General features: G+C 39.7%; 1 protein-coding gene across 2 annotated transcripts in view; it reads right to left on the reverse strand.

Annotated features, from left to right (window-relative positions):
* C10H12orf56 (chromosome 10 C12orf56 homolog) overlaps positions 1-13,101 on the reverse strand; it is a 144,762-nt gene that overhangs the window by 6,647 nt on the left and 125,014 nt on the right. The window lies entirely within an intron of this gene.

Below are 13,101 nucleotides of genomic sequence, written 5' to 3' on the forward strand. Positions count from 1 at the left end.
GTATATTCACTGAGTTGTGCAACCATCACTACAATTTTATAACGTTTTAATCAACTCCCTCCTCAAAAAAACCCACACCCATCCAGCCCTGGGTAACTGCTAATCTACTTTCTGTCCTTATAGATTTGCCTATTCTGGCATTTCATATAAATGGAATCATACACTATGTGGTTTTTTGTGACTGGCTTCTTTCACTTAGCATAATGTTTTCAAGACTCATCCATGTTCTAGCACATGAATGCTTCATTTTTGTTTTGTTTTGTTTTGTATTTCGTTTTTTTTATTTCGGTAGGTTTTTGGGGAACAAGTCGTATTTGGTTACAGGGATAAGTTCTTCAGTGGTGATTTCGGAGATTTTAGCACACTCATCACTCAAGCAGTGTACATCGTACCCAATATGCAGTCTTTCATTCCTCACCCCACCTCCCACGCTTCTCCCAGAGTCCCCATAGTTCATTGTATTATTATTATTATTTTTGAGACAGAATTTCACTCTTGTTGCCCAGTCTGGAGTGCAGTGGTGTGATCTCGGCTCACTGCAACCTCTACCTCCCGGGTTCAAGAGATTCTTCTGCCTCAGCCTCCTGAGTAGCTGGGATTATAGGCACCTGCCACCATGCCCGGCTAATTTTTGTGTTTTTAGTAGAGACGGGTTTTTGCCATGTTGGCCAGGCTGGTCTTGAACTCCTGACCTCAGGTGATTCACCTGCCTCAGCCTCCCAAAGTACAGGGATTACAGTCTTGAACCACTGCACCCAGCCCATTGTATCATTCTTATGCCTTTGCATCCCCATAGTTTAGCTCCCACTTATAAGCGAGAACATATGATATTTGGTTTTCCATTCCTGAGTTACTTCACTTAGAATAATGGCCTCCAACTCCATCCAGGTTGCGAATGCCATTCTTTCATTTATTTTTATGGCTGGGTAGTATTCCATTATATATATATATAATATATATATATAAAATATATATATATAATATATATATAATATATATAATATATATAAAATATATATATATAATATATATATAATATATATAATATATATAAAATATATATATATAATATATATATAATATATATATTATATATATAAAATATATATAATATATATAAAAAATATATATAATATATATATAAATATATATATAATATATATATAAAAATATATATATAAATATATATATAATATATATATAAAAATATATATATATAATATATATATAAAAAATATATATATATATAACATTTTATCCACTCATTGATTGAGGGACATTTGGTCTGGTCCCATATTTTTGCAATTATGAATTGTGCTGCTATAAACATGCGTGTGCAAGTGTCTTTCATATAATGACTTCTTTTCCTCTGGGTAGATACCCAGTAGTGGGACTGCTGGATCAAATGGTAGTTCTACTTTTAGTTCTTTAGGGAATCTCCACATTTTTCACAGTAGTTGTAGTCGTTTACATTCCAACCAACAGTGTAAAAGTGTTTCCCTTTCACCACATCCACACTAACATCTATTTTTTTTTTATTTTTAAATAATGACCATTCTTGCAGGAGTAAGGTGGTATCACATTGTGGCTTTGATTTGCATTTCCCTGATAATTAGTGATGTTGAGCATTTTTTCATATGATTGTTGGCCATCTGAATATCTTCTTTTGAGAATTGTCTATTCATGCCCTTAGCCCATTTTCATGGGATTGGTTTTTTTCTTGCTGATTTGTTTGAGTTCCTTGTAGATTCTGGATATCAGTCTTTGGTTGGATAGTTTGTGAAGATTTTCCTCCTCTCTGTGGGTTGTGTGTTTACTCTGCTGCTTCTTTCGCTGTGCAGAAGCTTTCTGATTTAATTAAGTTCCATTTTATTTATCTTTGTTTTTGTTCCATTTGCTTTTGGGTTCTTGGTCATGAAGTCTTTGCCTAAACCAGTGTCTAGAAGGGTTTTTCTGATGTTATCTTCTAGAATTTTTATGGTTTAGATCTTAGATTTAAGTCTTTGATCCATGTTGAGTTGATTTTGTATAAGGTGAGAGATGAGGATCCAGTTTCATTCTCCTATGTGTGGCTTGCCAATTATCCCAGCACCATTTATTGACGAGGGTGTTTTTTCCCCACTTTACGTTTTTGTTTGCTTTGTTGAAATCAGTTGGCTGTAAGTATTTGGCTGTATTTCTGGGTTCTCTATGCTGTTTCATTGGTCTCTGTACCTATCTTTATACCAGTATCATGCTGTTTTGGTGACTATAGCTTGGTAGTATAGTTCGGAGTTGGGTAATGTGATGCCTCCAGATTTGTTCTTTTTGCTTAGTCTTGTTTTGGCTATGTGGGCTTTTTTTGGGGGGTTCATATGAATTTTAGGATTTTTTTTTCTAGTTCTGTGAAGAATGATGATATTTTGATGGGAATTGCATTGAATTTATAGATTGCTCTTGGCAGTATGGTCATTTTCATAATATTGAGTCAAACCTTCCATGAGCATGGGATGTGTTTCTATTTATATCATCTATGATTTCTTTCAGCACTATTTTATAGTTTTCCTTGTAGAGGTCTTTCACCTCCTTGGTTAAGTATATCCCTCAGTATTTTATTTTATTTATTTTTATTTTTTTGCAGCTATTGTAAAAGGGGTTGCATTCTTGATTCTTAGCTCAGTCACTGTTGGTGTATAGCAGGGCTACTGATTTGTGTACATTGATTTTGTATCCTGAAACTTTACTGAATTCATTTATCAGATCTAGGAGCTTTTGGGAGGAGTCTTTGGGGTTTTCTAGGTATATGATTATAACATTGGCAAACAGCGACAGTTTGACTCCCTCTTTATTGATTTGGATGCCCTTTATTTCTTTCTCTTGTCTAATTGTTCTCGCTAGGATGCTTCATTCCTTTTTATTGCCAAATAATATTCCATTATATGGCTAGGCCACATTTTGTTTATTCACCCATCAGTTGGTGGACATGTGGGTTGTTTCCACTTTTTGGCTATTATGAATAATGTGGTATGAACATCCTATACAAGTTTTTGTGTTGGCATGTTTTCATTTCTCTTGATACATATCTAGAAGTGGAATTGCCTGAGCATATGGTAACTATGTTTAACTGAGGTGCTACCAAACTTTTCCAAGGCAACTGTGGCATTTTTACATTCCCAGGAGTAATGTATGAAGGTTCTCATTCTCCATGTTCTTGCTAACACTTATCCATCTTTTTTATATAGCCATCGTAGGGAGTGAGAAGTTGTGTCTCACTGTGGTTTTGTTTTGCATTTCCATAGTCCTCAGCCTGTTTTTATATAGCTTGAAAACTAAGAATGCTTTTAACATGTTTTAATTGTTGAAAAAAATGAAAGAAAAATATTTTATGACACATGAAAATTATCTGAAATCTAACAGTGTCTATAAAGTTTTATTGGAATACAGCCATGCCCATTCATTGTATATTTTCTATGCCTGCTTTTCTTGCTTCAGTGACAGAGTTGAGTACCTGCAACAGAGTCTGTATGGCCTGCAAAGTCTACAATATTTACTATCCAGCCCATTACAGGAAAGGTTTACCAACCCTTTGTCTACAATATAGTTGGATGAGACTACAAAGAATCTGGAGTGGGAAGAAGAAATTGTGACTTCCCTGTGGAAATGTATGGTTTCAGGGGTTTTGTTTTGTTTTGTTTTGTTTTAAATAAAAGCAGAATGCAAGCAAGCAGAACAAGGGAAGAAATCAGGATGTTAGGGGGTATAGGGAGATCATTTTCACCTGAATTACTATTAATAAGATCCTTTCAACTTTGGGCCCTCCCAGTCCTGTAAATTTCTCCTAGAGTTCTATTTATAATTTACTGCTCTGATCATATCATCTTACTCATCAGAAATGTCCAGGGATTCCCCACCACCACAGCCGTCTCAGTTAGTTAGGACCACTTAGGTCCTGCATGATCTGACTTTATCTTACCTTTCCAGCCTTATTTTCCAGCACTCACCTTCAATAGGACCAGACACCCAGCCCTGAATTTCAGGATTCTGTGCTTTTGCTCAGAGGTTTTTTTTTGTTTGTTTTTGTTTTTGTTTTTTTGTTTTTTTTTTTTGAGACACGATCTGGCTTTGTTGCCCTGGCTGGAGTGCAGTAGTGCAATCTTGGCTCACTGCAATCTCTGCTTCCCAGGCTGAAGCCATCCTCTCACCTCAGCCTCATACCTGTGGTCCCAGCTACTCAGAAATTAGCTATGCCTGGCTGATTTCTGTATTTTTGTGGAGATGGGGTCTCACTTTGATGCCCAGGCTGGTCTCGAACTCCTGAGCTCAAGCAATCCACCCTCCTAGACCTCCCAAAGTGCTGGGATTACAGGCATGAGCCACCATGCCTGGCATTCATACTTTCTCTTCCTTTTTTTTGAAAGAGTCTCACTCTGTCAAAAGTGAGAAGGCTGGAATGCAATGGTGTGATCTCAGCTCACTGCAACCTCCACCTCTGGGTTCAAGCTATTCTCCTGCCTCAGCCTCCTGAGTAGCTGGGATTACAGGCGCACGCCACCACACCCAGCTAATTTTCGTATTTTTAGTAGAGACGGGGTTTCACCATGTTGGTCAGCCTGGTTTCAAACTCTTGACCTCATGATCCACCCTCCTTGGCCTCCCAGAGTGCTGGGATTACGGGCGTGAGCCACCGTGCCCAGCCTTCTCTTCTACTTAGAATGCTTTTCTCTTCTCCAAATCCTAGAGATACTTTATTATTGTTATTGTGAAATATTTCAAGCATACAAAGAAGAAAAGCGACATCTGTGAACTCACTGCCAAGCTTTGTCAAATCTTATCATTTTGTCCTGTTCCTTTAGTTCTTTGAAATATTACAGGCTTAGATATGTTTTTAAACCTCCTCAAATGCCAACTCTTCTAAATAGGCCTCCTTGATGTACTCAGTCAGGATGACCTGCATTTACCTACAGGTAAAGCTACTCAGTCCCTTGTATGATGTCTTCTTTGAGCATTCCTTATCATGGTCATTCCCATAGAGTACTACAAAGATGACTTTAGGTAATTCAAGGAAGACACATTTTAAAAAATTCTGTAGGCCAGGCGCAGTGGCTCACGCCTGTAATTCCAGCACTTTGGGAGGCCGAGGCGGGCGGATCATGAGGTCAGGAGATCGAGACCATCCTGGCTAACACGGTAAAACCCTGTCTCTACTAAAAATACAAAAAATTAGCCAGGCATGGTGGTGGGCACCTGTAGTCCCAGCTACTCAGGAGGCTGAGGCAGGAGAATGGCCAGAACCCAGGAGGTGGAGCTTGCAGTGAGCCAAGATCACGCCACTGCACTCCAGCCTGGGCGACAAAGCGAGACTCTGTCTCAAAAAAAATAAATAAAATTAAAACATTTAAAATTTTTTAAAAATGTGTATGTTTATTTTTTAAAGTACATTAGAAATATGCACATACAGCCAGGCATGGTGGCTAACGCCTGTAATCCCAACACTTTTAGGATGCCGAGGCAGGAGGATCGCTTGAGCCCAGGAGTTCAAGACCAGCCTGGGCAATATAGTGATACCTTATCTCTACAAAAAAATTTTTTTTTTTAATTAGCCAAGCACAGTGGCATGTGCCTATAGTCCCAGCTACTCAGAAGGCTAATTAGGGAGGATTGCTGGAGCCCAAGAAATTGCTGCGGTAAGCTGAGATTGTGCCACTGTATGCCAGCCTGGGCAACAGAGTGAGACACCGTCTAAGAAAAAAAGAAAGAAAAAGAAAAGAAAAAATGAGTCTGGCATGGTAGCTCATGCTTATAATCCCAGCACTTTGAGAGGCTGAGGCAGGCGGATCACTTGAGGTCAGGAGTTCGAGACCAGCCTGGCCAACATGGTGAAACCCCATCTCTACTCAAAATACAAAAATTAGCCAGGTGTGGTGGCACAGGCCTGTAATCCCAGCTACTCGGGAGGCTGAGGCATGAGAATCACTTGAACCCATGAGGCAGAGGTTGCAGTGAGCCAAGATTGTGTCACTGTACCCCAGCCTGGGTGACAAAGCAAGACTCCACCTCAAAAAAAAAAAAAAAAAAAAAAGCACACACAAGTAATTTAAAACTATATACCTAGAACACCAAATCTGTGATTTCCCAGGTATTCTTTATGACAAGGCTAAGGTAGGTACACATATTGGGAAATTATTGAGTAATATTAGGAAAATATTGAGAAAAACATTGAGTAAATCTGTATTGAGTACTATTATACAGATGATATGGGAAAGATTTTGAAGGTTATATTCAAATAATTTAGAAAAGAATGTAAATTCTTGACAACAGAGACCCAGTTTTATTTATTTTTCTATACCCTAAGCATCAAACAAACTCAGAATAGATGCTTATTGAATCAGTTTCTCTCTGGGGCAGAGAGATCTCTGAAAATCATATGAAACCTCCTAAACCTTCTGACAGATAACTTAAAATATCTTAAAAGACATTTTCCCCACACCGAGTGCCCATGCCTGGGACAAATGATACATTTTCCCCTCTTCCTTCCCTGCCCATTTTGACAAGTTGCCCCAGCTGGGGCTTAATAGATATTAAGTAGTGCTAATAATAGTCATCCTCTGAAGGAATGAGGACTTGAGATTGCCAAGATGATCTTTTTTTCTCCAACATACCAATCTCAGCACATTTCAGTTTGTGTGCCACTTTCATTCTTGGATATGGTCCAACACACACACACACATACACACACTTTCTCTCAAAACACTTTATATATTTTTTAGAGAAAATATTTCTCAATCTCCTTAAAAATCACTATTTCATTCCATCTTTTCATCATTGTTAACACTAAACCATTTGGAGTCACATTGGCAACTGGATTTCATCTTGAGACTTGTCATTGAGGAATCATTTTGTTGTGTAGCAATCCCTATTCACAACGTCAGCCAAATTATGTCATGTGGTTGCAAAACTGCTGTCCTGTCTTCCAGCTTTTCTGAGTAAATTTGACTCTTTGAGAAGCTTCGTTCTTCCTATCCTAAAATGACCTTATATGCTCTCGTATCTCAGGGGATCCTAATTGTGATGAAATCTTTCTCTTTATTTCCTCTCTTATAGCCTGTGTTTTGAGGTGGTGTTTTAGGGGTGTGGGGAGTAGGGGAACTACTGAGGTCTGAGTCACAAAAGGAGATCTGAACAAGATATCTGAAGTTCAGTTGGGCCCTCAAAGCTTCACTCATATTGGACTAGATATGCTTCCTGAGAGAAGTCTCTGAAAGTTCTATAAATGACATTGACCCTTTTGTTTCCTAACTCCTACTGTTAAAGCACAGGTCTTTACTGATCTTAAAACCCTAGGCCAGGATGGCTGTAACCAGGGTGTATAACCTTATATTTTATTGTCCAAATGAGGACACATTTTAACATTTCAGTAGTTTGGGGGTACGGGTGGTTTTTGGTTACATGGATGAGTTCCTTAGTGGTGAATTTTGAGATTTTAGTGCACCTGTCCCCCAAACAGTGTACACTGTACTCAATATGTAGTCTTTTATCCCTCCCCCCGTCCAACCACCCCCCCCCCACCCCATCCCCAAAGTCCATTAGATCACTCTGTATGTCTTTGTGTCCAAATGAGGACACTTTTGAAATTGAAAGTGGGTGCTGGGGGAAAAAGACGTAAGCCAGGGCCCACACAGGCAAAGCATGCTGTCAGGTCAACATACCTAAAACACTTTAAAAGCCTCTTATCCTGTATTAGCAGAGGTTAAGTTGGGGTCTCTAGATTTCTTTTCCTTTTTCTTTTTTTTTTCATTGTTGTTGTTGGGCTAAGGTCTTGTTCTGTTCGCCCAGGCTGGAGTGCAGTGGCACAAACATGGCTCACTGCAGCCTCTACCTCCCAGGCTCAAGTGATCCTCCCACCTCAGCACCCAACCCAAGTAGCTGGGACTGCAGACATACGCCACCATATCTGCCTTTTTTTTGTTTTTTGTTTTGTTGGGTTTTGCCATGTTGTCCAGGCTGGTCTCAAACTTCTGGCTCAAGCAATCCTCCCACCTCAGCCTCCCGAAGTGCTGGGATTACAAGTGTAAGCCACCATGCCTGGCCTAGATTTCAACTTGAAAGCCTGTGAGGTGGCTAGGAATGGTGGCTCACACCTGTAATCCCAGCACTTTAGGAGGCTGAGGCAGGTGGATCGCTTGAGCTCAGAAGTTCAAGACCAGCCTAGGCAACACAGTGAGACCTCGTCTCTATTTTTAAATAAATAATAATTTTTTAAAAAAGAAAGTCTGTGGGGTTTATTGGATAATTTAAAGTGTTATTTTCATTTCAATAAAATGCTTGTGATTTAAAGTGCCTGTGTTTGCATTATTTACATTGATCCAATGTTTGTCCCTAAGTGGGAGAACTTTGTCTCTGGTCAAAGAGAGAACAGAGGTAGACTTTACCGTAGTGAAATGTTCAAGCCAAGTGAAAGACAAAAAGATGCATGGCCTGTAAATAAAGACTTGTAGTGTTTCAGAAAGAGAAAAGTGGAACATGATCACAGAAGGATGCTGAATTCAAGAGTATATTGTAGCATTTTACTATATTCACTTTGCAAAAAGAAATGTATTTTCAGGAAAACATCATGCATCATATTGATATTAATTTGCATTAATTTAATAAACTTTTAGATTATAAATTTGTTGATTTTATAAGAATACAATAAGTTTTCTTACATGTACATTTATGTTAGTATGTATTATAGAAGCATGACAGCAAAAATGATTTAATTTTGAAGGTTTGCAGAAATTTTTATTTTTTATTTGTTTTATAGAAGTGGGGTCTCACTATGATGCGCAGGCTGGCCTCAGACTCCTGGGCTCAAGTGATCCTGCCACCTCAGCCTCCCAAAGTGCTGGGATTACAGGCATGAGCCACCATGCCCAGCCTGCAGGAATTTTTAAAGTATAAGAATCAGTGCTGATACAACACCAAAAGCATAAGTAATAAAAGGAAAAATAGACACATGAGACTACATCAAACTAAAAAGCTTCCATGCAGCAAAAGAAATAACCAACAGAGTGAAAAGGCAACCTATGGAATGAGAGAAAATGTTTGCAAACTATATATCTGATAAGGGGTTAATATCCAAAATATATAAGAAACTCATGAATTTAATAGCAAAAATACCAATAACCTGATTTGAAAATGGGCAAAGGACCTGAATAGACATTCCTCCAAAGTAGACATACAAATAGCCAACGGGTATATAAAAAGATGCCCAGAGCCAGTCATGGTGGTTCATGCCTGTAATCCCAACACTTGGGAGGCTGAGGCAGGCAGATCGCTTGAGCCCAGAAGTTCAAGGCCAGCCTGAGCAACATAGTGAGACATCATCTCTACAAAACAAAAACTTTTTTTAAATTAGGTTGTAGTGGCACACACATGTAGTCCAGCTACTCGGGAGGCTGAGGTGGATTGCTTGAGCTCAGGAGGTCAAGACTGCAGTGGGCCATGCTCCAGCATGGGTGACAAAGCAAGACTCTATCTCAAATACACATACACACACATACACACATGATGCCCAGTGTCACTAATCATCAGGGAAATGAAAGTCAAAACTACAGTGAGATATCACCTCACACTTGTTAGTATGGCCGTTACCAAAAATACATAAAATAAGTGTTGAGGATATGGAGAAATTTGAACATGTGTACACTGTTGGTGGGAATGTAAAATGCGACAGCCATCTGGAAAACAGTATGAAAGTTTCTCCAAAAAATTAAAAATTGAAGTGTTGTATGATCTAGCAATACCACTTCTGGTATTTATTCAAAAGAATTGAAAACAGGATCTTGAAAAGATATTTGTACTCCCATGTTCATTGCTGTGTTATTCACAATAGCCAAGAGGTAGAAAAAATCTGAATGTCCATCAGTGGATGAATGGATAAAGAAAATGTGGCATATACACACAATGGAATATTATTCAGCAGAGCTGTCCTGCAATATCTGCCATTATTTATTTCTATGGGGAAATTATTCTGTCTTCCACATAGCTGACCTACAAATGAAGGTCTTAAAAAGAGAAGGAAATCCTGTCACATGCTGCAACAAGAATTTGGAAGACATTATGCTAAGTGAAATAAGCCCATCTCAAAAACAACAACAACACTGCCTGATTCTTCTTACATGAGGCATCTAAAGGAGTCAAACTCATACAAACTAAAATGGTGTTTTTGGAGAGGGGAAAATTAGTTGCAGTTTGATGGGTATAGGATTTCAGTCATGCTAGATGAGACATTTCTAGAGATATGCTGTACGACAATGTGCATATAGGTAACAATCATGTACACTTAAAATTTTGTTAAGAGGGTACATCTCAATATGCATTTTTCACAATTAAAAAAAATCAATATTCCATAGGTTAGACCAAAGTTTTGCCTTTCTTTCTCTTCCTAATCCAACTATGCCCTCTGGTGGTGATAGTTGCTAATAGAAGTAAAATAACTACTCCTTTATATCCTTTAAAAATTCATTTTGTAGGTCAGCTGTGTGGAAGATAGAATAATTTCCCTGTAGAAACAAAGTTGTAAATAATGGCAGATGCTGCAGGACAACCCACCAAAACCCATATAACTCTTACTTGAAACAGTATTGAGAGTAGCCCTCTGTCACTTGATTTATACCCTCCTTCCTCCGCCCCACCCTCCTTGTTGGTGAAACAAATGAAAAATCCCATATCCACAGTCTACTCTGTCCCCATCACCATCAGAAGTAGAAAGAGGAAAGAGAAGGGAAGAGGATTCGTGCTTTGGCCAAATTTAACAGCTTTATTTATAGGCACACCTTCTGTCCTGAAACCCCACACCCATCCTGGGGCCTTCAAAGGAGTGGACCACCTAGAAGGAAACTTAAAGGTCCTCTTTGCCTCTTTCAGAATCTTGGGGCAAATATTAAGAAGACCTTGCATTCTAAAAATGAGCCGGGCGTGGTGGCGGGCGCCTGTAGTCCCAGCTACTCGGGAGGCTGAGGCAGGAGAATGGCGTGAACCCGGGAGGCGGAGCTTGCAGTGAGCGGAGATCACACCACTGCACTCCAGCCTGGGCAACAGTGCGAGGCTCCGTCTCAAAAAAAAAAAAAAAAAAAAAAAAAAAGAAGAAGACCTTGCATTCTTTTGCTCAACCCATAGTCCTTAGCTCTCCAGGACTTCACCATGTTGCCCAGGCTGCTCTTGAGCTCCTGAATTCAAGCAATCCATCTGCCTTGGCTTCCCAAAGTGCTGGGATTACAAATGTGAGCCACTGTGCCAGGCCAGTAATTCCAAAGTCAAAGTCACCAGAGTCTCCAGAGTCAAAATCACCTTGTAAGTAGAAAGCAACAAAAAAGAAAAAGAAGACCAGAAAAAATAAAATGGAAAAAAAAGAAAAAACTCTTCCACCCGAGGTCTACTCATACCTGGAAATCTCTACGATGAATAACCAATAAACCTCCAAAGACCTTGTCTTTTCCCAGTTTTATAAAACTTTCCCCCAGTCCCTTCTAGGGGCTGGCTGGAAGAAGGAAGGGATGAGGGATGGAACAATCCCAGTCTAGTTGGTGTACATCATGTTCCTTTAATGCTTGATTGTCTTTTTTTTTTGAGATAGAGTCTCACTTTGTCACCCAGGCTGGAGTGCAGTGGCATGAGCTTGGCTCACTGCAACCTCCTCCTTCCGGGTTCAAATGATTCTCCTGTCTCAGCCTCCCGAGTAGCTCAGATTACAGGCACGTGCTGCCACACCGGGCTAATTTTTGTATTTTTAGTAGAGACGGAGTTTCACCATGTTGGCCAGGCTGGTCTCAAACTCCTGACCTCAAGTGATCCGCCCGCCTCAACCTCCCAAAGTGCTGGGATTACAGGCATGAGCCACCGCACCTGGCCCAATGCTTGATTTTCTTGTGTGCTCAACTATTGTTTGTGCTGTATGATTCCCAGGGCCTCTCCCCAGGAAGGGACAAGAATGACATGGACCCTGCTGTATGTAAACAAATTTTTGTTGTTGTTGTTATTTGGTTGGTTGGTTAGACAGGGTCTCAGTCTGTCTGCCAGGATAGAGTGCAATGGCGCCATCATAGCTCACTAAATCCCATTTCTAAGGAACTAGAAAACTGTGGAATATTATCAAATCCATTCAAAGTGACAAGAGGAAAAATATCTATACTATGATTTTAGTGATATAGGAAAAAAGAGCTGGAAGAGCATATAGACAAGTAAAAACACTTGGATTGTTTAGAATGACCTGATGTTGGTGCATTATTTAATTTGGAATTACTGGCCGGGTGCAGCGGCTCACAATTGAAATCCCAGGACTTTGGGAAGCTGAGGTGGGCAGATCACTTGATTCTAGGAGTTCGAGATCAGCCTGGGCAACATGGTGAAACCCTGTCTCTACAAAAAAAAAAAAAATGTAAATATTATCTGGGCATGGTGGCACATGCCTGTAGTCCTAGCTACTCAGGGGGCTGAGATGGGAGGATTGCTTGAGCCCAGAAAGTCAAGGCTGTGGTGAGCTGAGATCGTGCCACTACACTCCATGCACTCCATGCACTCCAGCCTGAGTAACAAAGTGAGATCCTGTCTCAAAAAAAAAAAAAGAATAATTCGGAATTATGCAAACATTGGTATAATGCATAATTTTGTTTAATGATAAATGAAAATATTATTGACTGTTTTATATTGTCAAAATGCAAAACTTAAAAACTTAACAGGCTTAACACAACCCTTTATTGTATCTCACAATTCTGTAGATTGGATGGGCAGTTCTTCTATAGGTCTCACCTGGGTTTCCCACGAGTTTGCTGGGAAAGGGCAGCTGGTGCTCTTCTGTGTGGTCTCTCCATGGCTATGATGTCATCCTCCAAGGCCTCTCTACGTGGTAGCTTGGAAACAGATGCTGCCAGACCCAGACCGTCTTAAAGTCTGGGGTCTGAAATCCTAGAACTTTACTTCCTCCACATTCTTCTGGTCAGAATATCACAGGCTCCGCCCAGATGAGAGCAGAAGAGACACAAACTTCACCTCTTTTTTTTTTTTTTTTTTTTTTTTGAGACAGAGTTTCATTCCTGTCACCCCAGGCTGGAGTGCAGTGGCATGATCTGGGCTCACTGCAACCTC

Source organism: Pongo abelii, chromosome 10, assembly GCF_028885655.2.
Source record: "Pongo abelii isolate AG06213 chromosome 10, NHGRI_mPonAbe1-v2.0_pri, whole genome shotgun sequence".
NCBI lineage: Eukaryota > Metazoa > Chordata > Mammalia > Primates > Hominidae > Pongo > Pongo abelii.